The following is a 16,599-nucleotide window of genomic DNA, read 5'->3' on the forward strand; positions in this document are numbered from 1 at the left end:
ACTGCAGGCTGTTTACATCCCGAAGAAGCCTGGTTGTGAAATCTTTAACTGCTCATAGAGATACAGCCCCCCTCTGGTTTCTCTTCCGTGTTTTGGAGCTCCTCTCCTCATTCTGAAAATGCAAGTTTGCGTCATTTTTACACTTTTTATTTCCATATATTGACCACAAACCAAGGCAGATGGCAGGAAGACTGAAGTGGTCCTGCTGCACCTCCTCACGGATACATAAATTGCAAATTTTACTCGCACCTTTTCACACCTTAGCGACTCATTCCCACTTTGGCCTGCTGACGCCAGCAGAAGCGCCCCGTAAACTTTGCTGTTAACCATCTCGTAGTGAAAAGCATCTATTGCACCTATTCTTCCACAAATATTTATTATTCATTGCTCTAATTTTATATCTTTAAACACCTTGGTGCTACAGCTTGCTGACAATCCACTGATTAGCTGTTAAATTTCCATTCCAGGGTCACCAAACAGCAATTCTGTTTGCTTTCTGCCTGTTCCTGATTAGTCTATAACCTCTCTGCCTACACTGCAGCACTTTTAAAGATCCCAGATCTGGTGCAAAAGTTGGAAGTAGAGAAGACTTTTTACAGTCTCTGATACCCTTGCTATCACACACAACCAATCTTCAATCATAAGCTTCATATGAATTTGACAAAAAAAAAGTCCTACAAAAATTGATAGATGTCAACATCCGAGCAATTGGAACAAGTCAAAAATTTCCCAACAGTTCCAACAAAAATAGTTTATCACAACCAACCCTTTCACCAGAACGTGCCAATTTTGAAAAAGATACGTGGATTTTAAGGCAGCATTTATGGCCAAAATGGCTCCCCAAATCAGGGTTGTTGCTCCCAGCAATACCCCGCTGTTAGGTAGCCTCCTGCCAGTCTATCCCAAACCCTTCTGTTGAAGGGGTTCCAAAAGGTTTACATAATTAAGCAGTCTCTGAAGCAAGAATTTATACCTTGCTTTTCCATATGCCAGGTAAGTACCATCACTAGGAGACCATGCATTCAGTTTTTCTCTCATCCAACACGTTCACAGCAGACAGAACCACACTAGAAATGGAAATGACCCACAAGTTGGAGGGCTTGCAAAAGCTGAAAGGGATTGCAGACATAGATGAGGGGAACCAAAGACATTCACCGGTGCGTGAAAAGGAGCAGGCGAGTATCGTGCTGAGCGGAAGCAGTTACCTGAAGAAATTAGGGCAGAATATAGACTTTCTTCCTGGTTCTTCACACCATGAAATTGTGAAGCAGGTTCCTTTGAAGTATTTATAAGAAACTAAATGAAATACTATGTTAACTTCAAGTTTTGTTTATTTGCCTTTTTTTTTTTCTCTCCAGATGAAACAGAAACTTATAATGAAGCTATAAAAAAGAAGCCTTCCAGACAGGTCTCCCAACATCTTTGACAACCGGAAAAGTTAGAAGGTCTTTCATTACATCTTTATTTTATAAAGGTGGGAAACAGGGAACAGCAGCACAGAGCCCTTACAAGATTTGCCAAAGTCCAGAAGTAAGAAAAGAGCCAAGAAAACAAGCTAGAGTTTCTAACATGCAGTGTTTCCAAACACTGAGCTGTTCAATAACCTAAGCCCTTCAGCAGTCTATTCTGTTCAGTAACCGTAATCCACTTGTATTAAGCTTCAGAAAATTTCTGAGGCATAAACATCTTTGTCCCTGTGATGTTTTTCCAAAGGAAAACCTCGACACAAAGAGGTTACGTGGTTCATCCAGTGTTTGAGGGCTGGAGCAGTGGACGTGAACAAAACCGAGCATCCCAACTGAGCTCCACGGAACCACCACCGGATGATTTCCCCAGAGTTTTCTAGGAAAAAGGCAGGATCATTGGTTTCAGAAGAACTTTAGAGGCATACACACTGACGTAGTCCCACGCTAATTATTGAAGGCTCTTTTAATAGAAATTATTTCACTGAGATTGTATTTTATGGATGAAAGATGCATTTATTATTTATTAATACAGAAAAAGGATCCAAAGTTAGGCTGCCTACCAGTTGCAACTCACCTGTGAAATCCTGTACCCAGAGATGACATCGAACACATTAATTGTTCAACATGATTTTACGTTCTAATAATAAAATAGTGTATCTTATAAACTGATAGCCTGGAGATTGCCTAGCTCTTATACCAGAGAAACTAAACTACTTGAGGAAAAAAGGAAGCCCTGCCTGCAGATGGGTAAGAACACTTCACAACACAAGTTAGATCCAGGCTTCAGGTAACTGTTCTTCACCCTTTTCTAGACTAGCCATTTCCATACGTGACACTAGTATCTTGCTTCCACCTGGAAGCAGCATTCCGCCCGTGTTTTCCATGGCTACCAGATTAATCTTTGATTCGCAGCCAAAACCAGCAAAAAACATTTTATCAATTCAGTCAGTCCTCTGCATTGACCCTGGAGCTCATAGGCCAGAAAAGTGCTCGCAGAGACTAACGACTCTTTTGACCATTAGAATTACAGGCTTGAGCTGGGCAGGAAAAGGAGGGGAAAGTCATAGTCCGCTACCGACCCCCCATCCGCAGCTACCTGTTTCTGTATTTATGAGAAGATTTCTATTAAGAATAGGGATTGACTTATTTTCATCATTATAAAATAAGTGCTGTTTTGTATTTTAAAAGCACAAGTTCATTCCAATGGAACTTAAAGTTCGTCAGGGGAAGACGCTTGAAAATAACTTCTCACTTGCAAAACAACCTGCCCAAGATTTAATCTCCCTCTATTTCAATTGCTTGTGTTTCAAGAGAAAAAACTCATAAAATTGTTATAATTGATGTTCGTTCAAACCACATGTTAATTAAGACATGAAGGCATACTTCTGTTAATACGGTTTTTGTAATGCAATGTCTATCTCCTGAAACAAACTGAAAGCAACTAAAAATAGCAACTGAAACACTATTATGCCTTTGGGGCAAGTATTGCCTAGGCAGTATAAACAGCTTAGGATTTTGATTCAGCATGCAAAATTTCTCTGTTCTAAATCCCTTCTCTTTACAGGCAAGGAGCCAATAGAAAATTAATTTGTGATTAAAATCCTTGGAATCCATGTAGTTAAGCTATATATGAATAGTGAAATTTTTAGAAGTTCAGTTAGCACAAGGAATACCACCATTCAAGCCTTATCGGTGTATCTTTTCACTCCTCTGTTTGCATTTAGCTCGCCCGACCACGTCCAAAATTACAAGCTACATGAGAATTGTTTCATTAGCGGAGAGCTAAGGTGCCCACACAAACGTTCTGTCTTAAAGGATTTAATTTTTTCATACATCTGAACAGTTTCTTTTTTTCCCTAACCTGCTTCTTCAATGTGAGGCAATTATGTAATTGCTTCTTCAGTTTATTATCTTTTATTTTTCTTGGAAAACCTCTAAAATCAGTCTTTTCCCATAAAGATTCTGTTTTCCTTTATATTATGATATTTCCAACCTTAAAATATACAAAAATATTATTAACAAAACAATCTGTTTCCAGATGCAATTACTATTAATCAATGCATAACAAAAATTTAACTCTGCACAAATGAAAAGAGAAAGTCATAAAATATAAAACTTTTCACTTTGGATGAAAACTTGAGTTAAAATAGGGTTAAGGCTGACAGTACAAAACAATAATTTTGTGTGAGAATCATCAAAAAATTAAGCATAATAAAATAAAGATTAAGTTTAAAGCCCTTTTAACACAAAATTCACACGTGGTAAGATGTAGCAATAGAATATATGTACTCAGAAACTACAATTGTGGCTGTGTTTGAGGCACAAAAGCCTCAATCCCAAGCCTTACAGACGCACCAAGTAGTTTTTCACATTTTCCCCTCCTATAGTATCCTTACAAGGCAGGCTTGAGGTGGTTTGGTAGATAGACTTCATTTTTCCCGGGGAAGAGACACAAAGAAGAAAACTTCTTTGCGAGTTTTCTACAGGAGAATTTTATCCATCAAAATAGATCACAGAAAAAAAAAGGGGAGGGTTGGTTTTGAAGAATTATGGCTAAAAAAACCCTCATAATTTTAAAAGTGTTTTAGATTAGGCAAAGGATTATCTTAAATTTAACAGGAAATTTGAACAGTATCTTCATTACATCACCTTTTGGCCAAAAGAAGTGTCCTCATATCAGGAACTGAATTCCATAAAGGACTTTCTTTTTAATAAATTTCAATAAAGAAATATTGTTTTACTATAACCATGTGGAAAATTTACTAAGTTCTGAAAGAAGAAATGCTGTGATTCTGATCATAATACGCTATTTCACTTAGAGAAAACGAGGCTTTCTAATCTCTGCTTTCTGCAAGAAACAGCCTGAGCTACAGAATGCAATAAGCACTACCGATGCACAGCACTACAACAACACTTGGGGAGGATTAAATTCGTCTAACAAACAAGGTCAGAGTAAGTCCATCCAAAATACTTGAGCAATCAAGGGAGGGGAAAAAAAAAAAGAAAACACACACAAGAGACAATGCTCATTACTGCTGAGCATGAATTTCACGTACACAGTCCAGTGGGATCCCTAACATGAGAAACTTCCCAGACAGTTCAGTTGAGAGAGAAGATTGATTTATAGGTGTTAAAACAAAAAAATTGCTCTGTTATGCCATCTGGCAAAACAATAAACGGAAGAACTTCAGCAATTTCAGGAGACTGATCATACTGAATCATATCAATAGTCATTTAGATAAAAGGACACATTGTGATAGGATTATCCATAAGGGAAGTTCTTTCTTAATTTCTTCTATTAAAGACACTAAATCTCAGTCTGATTAGGAAGTTGCTAATAACTATCTAGCAATCATCTAAGTAATTTCAATAAACTTCCATCTGCTTTAAAGAAGCCAATTTGATAATTTTACTTGCTATGAGCTCAAGAAGATATTACTGATATACTGTATAGGTATCACATAGAAACATCAGAAACACATGTAAAAAACATCCTACCATTAAAAATCTTTTAAAATTTAAGAAAAATCACAAATAGATTAGCAGCAGCTGAATCAAAATTTGTTCCCAATTCTCTATCCTTTACAAATGTGAATGACATTTGGCACTAAAGAATTCACACTGAAATCAAAGCAGGAATCGGCTGTAGTGCAGCTGATGCTCTCAGTGACACACAAAAAACCAAGGACTATAGTTTTTGAGAAGGAAATCATCACCTGATTTCTCCCTAGACTTCTTTCAAAATCAGCTTTTGGGTGTCTACAGATAGTGTTAATGATCTCTTTAATTTTATTAGAAATTTATCAAAACAAATACAAACACTTGTTCTGGTTCATTATTTCCTCACCTCCCTGCCAGATAGTCCTATGCATGTAGAAAGACTAAACTGGATGCTTCTCTTCCAAAGCATGTTCCAACTCCTTTATGTTTTGATCTAGACGGATCGCAAGAGATCAGTGGAGTATTCGATTCGGCAAACACGCCATCTGACAGCAAGGCAAGCAGATTCACCAAACTAGAAACACAGCCACATCAGTGTAGAATACTAATACACTTGGCTGAATAACTAAATATTTGAACATAACTTTTGCTGTTCTACAGAGTGCAGAAAAAAAACATGCTGCCAAGGGGATAACATAGTAACATGGTTTTTTTGCTGTATTTGCACAAGCTGTTTTGGAGCTCCAAAATTGTCAAGGAAGGTGTGTGGGTTGGCATGCATGCTTGCACCTGTGTGTGTGCTTGAGCATGTGTGTAATGTATGTATGTCAAGGCAGTTTGGGAAGTGAGAGTAGGAAGATGCTTTTCCGCATGTTGTTTTCTCAGCTGTGCAGTATATTTCTAGATAAAATAAGGATGCTTAAGCTGGCATCATTAGCAGCTTCTTCTGTGCCATGAAATCTTTATTACATATGGCCATTAGGAAGGAAAAGTGTCAGGGAGCGATGGCTGATGAAGAAACACACAGTAGCAAGGTTCACTGCAAGTTACATTGCCAGGGAACTGTGAGACAAAATTAAATGTATACAGGTTTCTGTGCAGGTGAGCATCTGGAGGTCTTGAAACCTTCTTGAGAACCTGCCGGGTACAGCTGTACCTCATAGAGGACAAATACCTGTAGGTAGTGGCCCTAGCAAATGGCAAAAGTCAGAATAACACTGATTTTTGACAGCAGTTCTCTTTAACATTTAAAGGAAAAACATCTTGCGAATGTTAAATATCTGTAGTAAAACAGCTTTTTAAATAAATATCATGGGAATGGGTTTATAAGCCAAGTAGCATAAATATACTCTGCAACCATTACTCTCTGAAAAATATAATTGGAGTCATTTGGTCTCTTACTAAAATGGAATTGTTATACTTCAGGAGAGGGATTAGAGTATAAACCCTTCCATATTGCCCAAGGAGATGAATATTGAATTCATTACACCACTTTATTCACTTCTTTCTCACATTTCTTCTCCTTCCAGTTCTTCCAACTTGAGTTTCATGTTCAAAAACTGTAATTATGTAACAATTCAATCACAGTGTGAGGGAAAAGAAAAGAAACCCAGAGCACGGTTTGGCAGGGCACGTTCGATCTTTAAACAGAGATTAAAAATGCAAAGGATTGTTCGAAACCAAATAAACTTATGCAGGCAATTAGTGCAAATTCCTATAATCTCGGCCTGCTTTTCATTGTTTCTATTCAACTGAAACAGGCTAGTCAGAACAGGAATTCTCCTTTTTGCAGGTATTGTTCAAGACTTCTGAACAGACACCGAGAAAACTCACTCATCGTTGCTTACCAAGTTGCATTAGGATTTCAAGAAAAATTAAAACTGAAATCTCCAAGACAAATCGGCCAAACTTTAGACTGAGAACCAACCTTAAGACGAGCAAGAAGGCTATTTAATAGTTCTCTGTGAGAAGTTCAGCAGAGATTAGGAGAATTTCAAGAAATACAATCTGATGCAGACTGAAACTATTAAGAGAAATAGATTTCTCTTAATCCTATTTCCATAACAGGAAACAGCCTTCTGGCTGACATTTCAGAAAATTCAGCCAGGAGTTGCTAAGGAGATTTGAGACATACTTGGGGAACCAAAGAGCGACTAAAGCCAGTTTTTGTGTGCAAGCAGGACCCTCCTGATTAGGAGCGCGGCTCACGCATTTCCAGGCACGGGTCATGCGGTTCAGCGGCGCCGCACAGCCAGCTCGCTCTGCTCGTGTGAAGCTTCAGGGGACCAGGAGGATCTGGAAAGCTGATGCCGAGCTTCTTACCTACAGAGGACACCTGAAGGTACCGCCAGTTTCTCGGTTTCCCTCACCCTGGTTTCTCGCTGGGGGAGGCGGTACAAGGCTCATTTGCACATCACACGCCTCCTTTAAACCTTCGCAACAAACGCACTGCTTCCTCAGCAGGAGATTCAAATGGCAGAGAGGGAAATTTGCACCAGTCCTACAGTTTCCAAGCACGCAGGCTTACAAACTGACGATTCCCGTAATCCGGGGATCTGTCAACCTCAGAACTGAGAGCTGCAATCCAGGGAAGAGTTACAGCTACCCCTACACCCGTGTTTTCTAAGCCAGGGACAAACACTCTTGCAACCATGCGAGATTACCATTTCAGTGGGTTTCAGACACATCACCCTCAGCCTTTGATAAAGGGGGCTGAAAGGTTAGCCTTAGCAATACATTTTTTGTTTGGAAGTATTCCGCTATATTGGTGCGAATCGTTTCAAACAGCCTATACTTCGAATGCGTAAAATAAATTAATACAGAACAGGTCCTAGGCAGCAAAAGCAAACCAGGCACTTAGGAATTAAGATTTAATTTGCTGTAAATTTAATTTACTGAAAGTTTTAATTTGCTGAAAGTTTACTGTAAGCTGTGACTGAAGTTAGGGGAGAAGTTAGGCATACAGTATCCGAAAAGAACAGGAGCACCAATACTATTTCTGTGATCTTCCTGATTATGACTGCGATTATTGATGGATCTTGTCCAGCCTGACTGAACGCACACGACGTCTGAAATCAACAGGAATAAACTCACATTCAGCTCTATTGAAGTCATAGCTCACCTAGCTATGGTTAAAGCTAAGGTTAAAGTTAGGCATGGGAGTCTGATGGCCCCTTTATTAGTTGCTACAGTCTACATTTAATAGTCCTTTGCAAAAGCCAGGAAGGGATTAAGCCACATGAAAAAAAACCTAGGAACCATCAGAGGTTCCTCAGCCACAGCCCTTCTGGACTAACAAGACAGGGACTTGGAACTACAAAACAACTACCAAGGCAATTAGAAATCTGAACATGAAAATGTTAAGATACACATAAATTAAAATCGGTTGCAACAAACTTTTTTTTTTTTTAAACAGAAACAAGATTTTTCCTAGAAAAATCCTGCCTCTTCATCGGTTACCTTCTGCTATTTTATTTAGAAAATTTTCATATAATCTTATACACCAAGTAATTTACAAGGCAAAATAAGCAACAGTTAAACATTTAGTAAAACTATTGCTGAACCAGGAACAACTGATATCTGCTATGCAACAAGGACATAAACAAGTTGGACTGAGTGGTCTGTACCTAAACGCTTCTGATCGTATTAATCTATTTTATTAATTACTGTTACAATAAAGTCCACGTACTTGCCATGTCCTCTTCTGTCTCTGGATATACCTTTACTCTGAAGTCAATGAAGTAAAAGCTATGCTCTTCAATATCTGTTAATAATCAACACCCAGCTTGCTCATACAAGACCCTTTTGAAAATTTGGGCAGATACTTTATGCATCACCCTACTAATTTCCAAAAACTCAAATAAATCCTTTTCATGGAAACAAGTCATCTTAATGTTTGGTCCACCATCATTGTTTCCAGTCAAAACACTTGAGAAAGGAAATTACAGCAGCCAGGATAATCAAGCATTGAGTTTTTGAGGTGGATATTTTGACACCTTAAATTTTGCCATGGAAATTTGTTCTCCTTGAATGAATCAGAAACCTGAAAAAACAAACAAAATGACTAAAAAAAAAAAACGACAATAGGTTATGATTCATGGCTTTCACTGGTAAGTGACTATGTGCATTTATACCATGCTAAAGAACACATTGCGAAAAAGAGGATTCTAGCTAGAAAGCACAAGAAACTCAAGCTACCATATATATCAGCAAGCGAGTGTGACACATCCACTGAGTTTCTGAGCTCCATCACTGAAGATGACCATAATGATGAGTCTGGTAGGAAAACTTGGATAATAAGACGACAAAGCAAGAAAGAATAGCTAAAGAAGTCACCTTGTGGCTGCAGGAATCTTTTCCTAGACGTGAGGCAACATCTTCTTTTATTGCTCAGGACCACGCTAAACATGAAACACAGTGAATAATCGGGCCTAGAGTTTTTGCAGGCACCATTTGGCATCTAAAACTGACTGAATAGCGTACAGCTGCACATTGACTTACCACCGTGGAAACTTTGCGCTGGCCAGCAAGGCCCAGGGAGCACAGAGACATGCTATAGGAAGGGCTGGCATAGCTAGCTAGTGGCAGCCAGGTCTGAGGTGAAAAGCTTTACTATTCTCACTATTACTACCACTGGTCTTGTGGTATAGAAGGAGAACTTGGAGAATCGCTTCTGCAAACAGCCACTGACAGTGCCAGCAGCAAGAAAGCACTCTGAACGTGGCTTGTTTACAGCATTTTGAATGCACGTATCTGTAAGTGCCTACTTGCCCAACAGAGGCTAATTGTCTGGTATAATGAAAGGAAAATACGGGTCACACCTTTGCTACATGAAGTGTCAAAACAACAGTCTGCGGCCAACATCCATCTTGCCAAAATATCCAAGTTAACTGCATTGATCATTGGCTCAGTGTGCAGGACTGACGATGGGGGTTTGACGATCGGAATGAATTTGTTTACTGACGAGACAGAGGCTCTTAGTCTACGGACTACAGCCGCCTCTTGTAATGCTCTCGGGTTCCTGCAGCGCGGGGGGATGTGGCACGCACAGGTTAAACACCGCGGACACACAGTATGTGTCTGTGTGCATGCCCAGGGCTCCTCGGGGCTCTGCAAAGCGCTGCACCCTAACCGACCAGCTGCTTCACTGCCAAAACAGAAAGCAAACTGCAGGCAGCGTCCGGCCGAATTAAAAGAAACCCAAAACAGAACAGGGCCGAGCATCCAGTGATGGATACTGCCACCAACTTCCCCTCCTCCCCCCCCAAAACAACACAGAAAACAGTTTGGGGGTGAGGGGGATTTAAAAATTGCTCAGAATTTCATTTGTACTTGTCAATTATTTTCACTTCGTGGGGGAAAGGAGTGAGGAAGTTCAAAAACATTTAGACTTTTTTTTTTTTAAAGAAAAATTTCACTTTAGACATATCAGAAAACATGAGTTAATTATTAAAAAAATAAATTCTCTTATAAACCAAATTTGCTTATTTTAAAACCGGCTAAAATTCCCATGAAAAGGTTATCCAAAGAGATCGGTGATCTCAAAATTAAATAAGAAATTTCAGTGTGGCACTGAATGAAGCCAAAATAACTTTTGTATGTTTTCATTTCAGTAAAAAGCATTAAAAATGATCTGACTCAAATAAGTTTGTTGGTTTTTTTCCCTCCAGTTTCAGTTACCTTGCTGAACCAAGTTATTTCATCTGTTCAGCTCTATAGGAAATGATCCTAAACAGTTCACATAGCATATAGATGAGAGCAACTAATGGAGCAAGCAGACTGCATCAGGGTTGTTCCTGTACAAAGAATTATTATTGTTTCAGGTTCAAAGGTTCAAAATAGCCTAGTAGAAGGGGAAGATGGTAGTAAATCTTAATTTAAAAAATTACATGTTCATAACATTTCTTCGGGAATCAATCCAGCATTCAGGACTAGATTAATAGCTGAGACAGCTGCATTTAATTTACTGAAGAGACTCAATTGTACATGCTCAACCCAGCTAACAAAGAGATTAAAGAGTTAAGTACTTCTTCAAGGCTAGAAGAAAACACAAAAGATGTTTTCGGACCATAAACGTTTCTTTTATTTCAGAGACTGAAGTCCTAGCAAGTCGGCAAGACAAGAAACAAAACCAGACATCGCTCTTTTTCCTTGCACTGGATTCCTAAACCGCCGTGACGACTCTCCACAAACCAGCAGGGAGAAGGCTTCTTTACGGGAGCGCTCCCCAGCTACGACCACAAAGCTACAGCCAAGTCTTTTATCGATAGCTCATCGGTGGTGTTCAACGTTCACGTGGAAGCACTATAGGACTGTTTCTAATTTTCTTATCTGGAAAGTAATCCTTCCCTTCAGTGTTTATAGTAGTTGACGTGACCGCAAAGCGCTCGGAAGGAGCAGACAGAAGAGCCGCCCGGAGCCCGCCGCGGCCTGTCAGGCCCCTGCTCGTCCACACGCGCGCGGTCAGTAACTGCGGCGTGATGCGTCCCGGCAGGGCGGGCGGGCGAGCCGCGCGGACGTGACTGTACGGTGATGCGCTCGAGGTACTCACGCTTGCGAGCGGCAGCATGCACCAGTACCAGAGACATAGCTGGGGCATTGGGCGTTTTGCAGCACGGGAGGAAGGGCCGTGGTTTAGCGGGTTTCCTCCCGGCCCTTCTCCGCCAGCCCCCCGCGACCCGACACCAGGCCTGCTTCCCTGCAGGCTGGATAGCGGCAGACCGGACGTGAGCGTTGGACTGTTTCACGATTTTGCCTAGCAACTATCTTTTATCTTCCGATAACATGCTGTACTCCTTCACAGGCAAGAGCCTTCAGTACACAGACACGCTCTGAAGCGGCGCTGGAAGTGGCTATCCACTCCAGCCTGGGGTTTCAGCCCTTACTCTTTAAATATTTATATTGGAACAACCTGTTGAAATGCAAGTGTATACAGTAAAAGCCTTGAAACCAGAAGCCAGCCAGTTCTAGTTCCTTCATCTACTTGTTTTCTTACTGCGGTAGAGAAAAGCCAAAATACAGTGCTGGAAGGAGTTCAGACTTAAACCACTGGAACATGGTAATGAGTTTTTCCATTACTAGACAGAGTTTTATCTATTAATTTGGAAAAGATTCTCAAACAAGACCAGGGAGGTTAGGGGAAGGTCACTAAAAATGAGGGAATGCCTCCTTTAAACAAGCCCCTGCTTAAACCATCTCATTTTATGAAACTACACAAACACTAAATATGGAAAAAATACATGAAAGCATGATGACTGGGATCCTTGATAACAGCTGCAGGACATACAAATTAACTTGGAGAGGGGCAGCACAGAAGAAGCTTTAAGCCATCTTTGCAGTCCCCAAGGCCCAGGTCAGATGTGCCTTTTCACTCTCCTAATGTAATTCATCACATCCCGCTATAATTTAAGCCAATTACAAATGACCCTAGAGGCTGCTGGAGATTATTACAACTAGCAGGTGCTCTCCTGCAGCAGCTCTTTCTGCGCCTCTTGCCAAGACGCAAAGAGAATGGAAGAGGAAGATGGTGCCAAGCCATTGAAAACAGATTAAATGTTTTAAAGAGATAATTCTTTATTACTTTTGGAAAGAACAAAATACATTAATTTCATCTCAAGCATTCATTGCTCTGTCATCCTCCTTTGGGGTACTTGCACCAGCTGCTCATATTCCTGTATTAGCTACCTCTCACTTGTTACTTAGAAGTTCCATTACTTATAAGCGCTGCATTTTTATGACCTAATTTTATTGTTTTTTTGAGATATTTCATATAAAGTTTACATGAGTTGACACATTTTTCTCTCAGTGTAGCTTCCTTAGTGAATCATTTTCAGGCTCTCTAAAATGATGCCAATACCTTTAGTCCAGTTGATATGCTTTTCAGAAGTCCTTTGATCCCAGCTGTGAGAGAAGATGAAACTGGCTTGCAACTTTTCCTCTTGCTTCCATTAGATGTGCAATAGAAGAACTTTGCAACAGTAAGTCCCCACCTCACTGGATTTCTTCATTCAAAGCACCCCAGTGTGGCTGTAACGTGTTTTATGTATTCAGCTTCTCACATACAAAAATATACATTTGTATTCTGGTGAGATATTTCTGAAGATATTTCTTTTGCTTAGGAAACTCCAGAAGCCAGCTATACATCATGAACCATAAATTACTATTTATTACAAGAGATTGATGATGTAAGGGCTTAAGCATGCTCCTCTCTCATCTAGCAGTTGAAGATAATGAATTTTTAATTCATCCATTCAATTATTTAGACTGGAATTTCTCAGAGGGGCTAAGGGAGTTAGGTAGCACTCTGCACCAATCTTGCATACACATCTTATGTTCTTTGATAAGTCCTTACTAGACTTTCATTTTACAAGGAAATTCCTATTGCTTTAGTTACAGGCTTCAGATTCGTGACTTACAAGGAGCACATGGCAGCTACGTAGATCATACGCAACATAAAATTTAAAAGGTAACTCCTCTTAAAAAAAGAGGACAGGGGTCTAGCTTTTCCTGGACAAGCCAGTGCCAGGTGAAAGGGTCCCAAACTGGGTAATGCCATCATACTTGGGGATTCAGCTCAAAGCTAAATCAGACTACTTGATCACATATGCCCTTCTATCTTGTCTAGGTGTGTTTTAAGCTATTTGGGCAAAAAGAAGATCCAGCTGGAGATCTGATCCAACCTGACAAGATCAAAGCCACAAGAACATGAGCAAAAAGAATCCTTGGGATTTATACCCTGGATTTCTCTCTCAGCTTTAAAGGCTTATACATTTGTTTAATTTTACTAAAGGACCTCACCAGTGAATCAGGAAACTGTTGTGGTAAGTACATATGAAAATAAAAGCCTCTCTGACTCTTTCTAGTGCCCTCCTGTTAGATGGTAATATTTGTTTGTAGAAGAGGATCTGACAATGAAATACTCGGGGGGATTATCCAAGCAGTCACTACTGATAAAATGGTAATGACCACAACAGCATTTCCTACCTTTTCAGTGGATGCATTGTAATGCAACTGATCCGGAGGAAACGGTGCCAAGACCGATTCTAAGGTGCATTTCTAGAGCCTCTTCAGGAAGCCACCGTAGAGAGACCCCTATCAGAAATTCTCAGATCTCTTTATAGAAATCTATAAAACTTTTTGATATGCATGACCTTAGTTTTTTTAAAAATTAGGTAACCAAGGCAATATTTAGAAGTTTACTTCAAATCATTTTCTTTCCTTGAATTCAGCATGCAACTCTTCACCTAAATAAGATGTCTTGATACACTCTGCAGCTGAGAACAGGCTGCTGCAATGACACGGGGAGGACTTCTGAGCAAAGGAACATGCAACTCCCCCTGCTCAGGGAAGAGAACTCCGTGAGAGATATTCACAGATATTAATTCTCACATAGAAAAACTAACTGCCATAAGCTTCCTCCAGAGCCAGTGAAAAGAAAGTAGCTTCTTTTTGTATTATTGTTGCATAAAAGTTTTTAGAACTGCAGTATGATAAGACAGAATTTGGGTTTAGCTGACTAGCAGTAGAGAGGCTGACAGGATATCAAACCCAGGCAGACAGTAAGACCAGACCAAGTAGAGAGTTGCCATCATAGCCAAGTCAAACCTTCAAAAAACAAAAACAAAAAACCCACTTAAGATGTAGTTTTGATTAGGCTACAGTATCAGGATAGAAAAGATCCAAAACAAACTTTTAGAGGCTTATGGAAAAAGAAAAGAGCCTTCAGTCCAGATATGTTATCATATAAACTAAGCAAGAGTCAGAGCCAACACAAGTATGATTTAAGAAATGTATTAGTTAAAACAACAGAGAAAGCAAAAGCCTGAGGACACAGAGAGAAATCTCTTTCACTTAAAATTTTGAAACTGCCAGATTATACTGCTTTGGGGCTAAATGCCATTAACACCATGCCAGACAGTGACTGGCAGTTCTAACAAAGGAACACTTTCAAAAGTGAGATGACGTAATATCAGTTCCCAAAGGGATCAGGAAAGGCCAGAGTCTATTTATAGCCAGGCCGTACCTAAGTTCGTGAATCTGCCATACCAGTAAGTCAAAGTCAATTAGTCCATCACTTTAGCTGTACCTGAGCAAAGCCAAAAGTCAACGCTGACACTGCTTGGACCGATCAAAATCTCAGTGTTCTCTTCATCATTATTATACTTTGCACCAAGAACCGAGTGTTTTGAATTCCCAGAGCAGAAGTTAATTATGAATATCTCCCCTCCTGTTCTTTTAGATTAAAAACAATACATTTACACAAGATAACATCCAGCATTTCTGACTGCTGTGCCAAACCCAGGCAGATAGTAAGACCACGCCAAGAACTAGAGAGTTGCCATCATAATCAAGCCAAATCCTCAAAGAAAGCTAGAGATGCCTCGGTGCCACACAGCAAAGCTTATTAGCCAAGGTCTCTCCTCCATCTCCAGTTCCATCATTAGACCAAACCTTAGTAGATGGGAAGAGCTCCCTTGGATGGTAGAAGAATGGGAATTTGGACCCCCATGGGCCACAGGAAGGGAGAAAATAGAACACAAATGAAAGAAACATGCCTAAAGCTTAAATTTACACCACAGAACCATCTGACCTGTCCTTTACCCTTACAAAGCAAAGTTAGCACATCACCTCACTCCAGGCTATCTTTCTACTGTCATGTCTTGAGCCACAGCTACTTTTCATCCTCACTCTTGCAGGATCTCTACACCTGTAGAAGGGCTCAAGTAGCCATGCCAAAGATGATAACCAAGAACCTAAAGAATATTTTCTTCTGCCAATAGAGAAAATGCTACATAAAACAAACAAAACAAAGCAGAAACTTAGTGGTGCAAGCAGAGGATTATCATTAACACTGATATTACCCAGACAATCAGTTGCTAAGGTTATAATAAACAGTCTCATACAGCCCTCAGCAGCTGAGCCTATCATGGGACAGCGGTTAAGAGGGCTGCAGAGGCCCCATGATACTGTAACACAGCACTATCCCCTCTGCAACTTAAAGCTGCGAGACTCAAAATTCAATATAGCATAAAATGAAGAGGTGCAAGGCAATGTAAGAATGAACAGGGTTAGCAATTCCTATTTTATAACATGGCTTAGATTCAATAAGATAGTCAGGAAAAGTCCTCTCCTGTCCCTCAGTTTTTATGCAGAAAAAATATATATATATTTGAACATGGTTATTCTGAGACTCTCTCACGGTGAGCCTGGGCGAGGATGCTTGGTTGGAATGCCTTGTGTATCTTTTTTCTGTTTCTTTTCTTAGAAACAGAACTGCACCAGAATCAGAAGATTTGTTTATTCAAACGCATGCACAAAAATGAAATTTGAATCTCAAATATCCAAAGCATACTGTTCACAAAGGACCTAAAAGCTCAATAATTATTTGCAAATTTTTATCAAGGTACAGACATGAATAAGACATAGTATTTTCAGAAAATTCACTAAACCAAAAAGACAAATATTCACTGGAAAAGTCATTCTTAACTAATTTTCTACTGTACTTTTTCCGTTCCTCCAAGGAAACAGAATAACTCAACTCATTCTGTATTAAAACACATGTGGAAATATGAACATACACAGGTGACATATGACAACATATAACAACACTCATAGATGAGCCAGAGAATCTTTAGTAAAAAGCTAAGACAAAAAAACACAACTCAGAATTTCAACTCCCAGAGAACATTATCCC

At 39.8% G+C, this 16,599-nt stretch overlaps 1 protein-coding gene across 3 annotated transcripts in view; it reads left to right on the forward strand.

Annotated features, from left to right (window-relative positions):
- The first annotated feature begins 7,197 nt into the window (after positions 1–7,197).
- PDC (phosducin) overlaps positions 7,198–16,599 on the forward strand; it is a 40,175-nt gene continuing 30,773 nt past the window's right edge. Inside the window, exons 1-3 of one of the 3 annotated variants that reach the window (XM_067300409.1) lie at positions 7,198–7,248; positions 10,998–11,964; positions 13,531–13,726. The gene's annotated coding sequence lies outside the window, so the exon portion shown is untranslated. Of the gene's footprint in view, positions 7,249–10,887; positions 11,965–13,530; positions 13,727–16,599 lie in introns of those variants that run through there. The other 2 variants (XM_013944549.1, XM_013944550.2) reach the window with 2 other exon arrangements.

Source organism: Apteryx mantelli, chromosome 8, assembly GCF_036417845.1.
Source record: "Apteryx mantelli isolate bAptMan1 chromosome 8, bAptMan1.hap1, whole genome shotgun sequence".
Taxonomy (NCBI): domain Eukaryota; kingdom Metazoa; phylum Chordata; class Aves; order Apterygiformes; family Apterygidae; genus Apteryx; species Apteryx mantelli.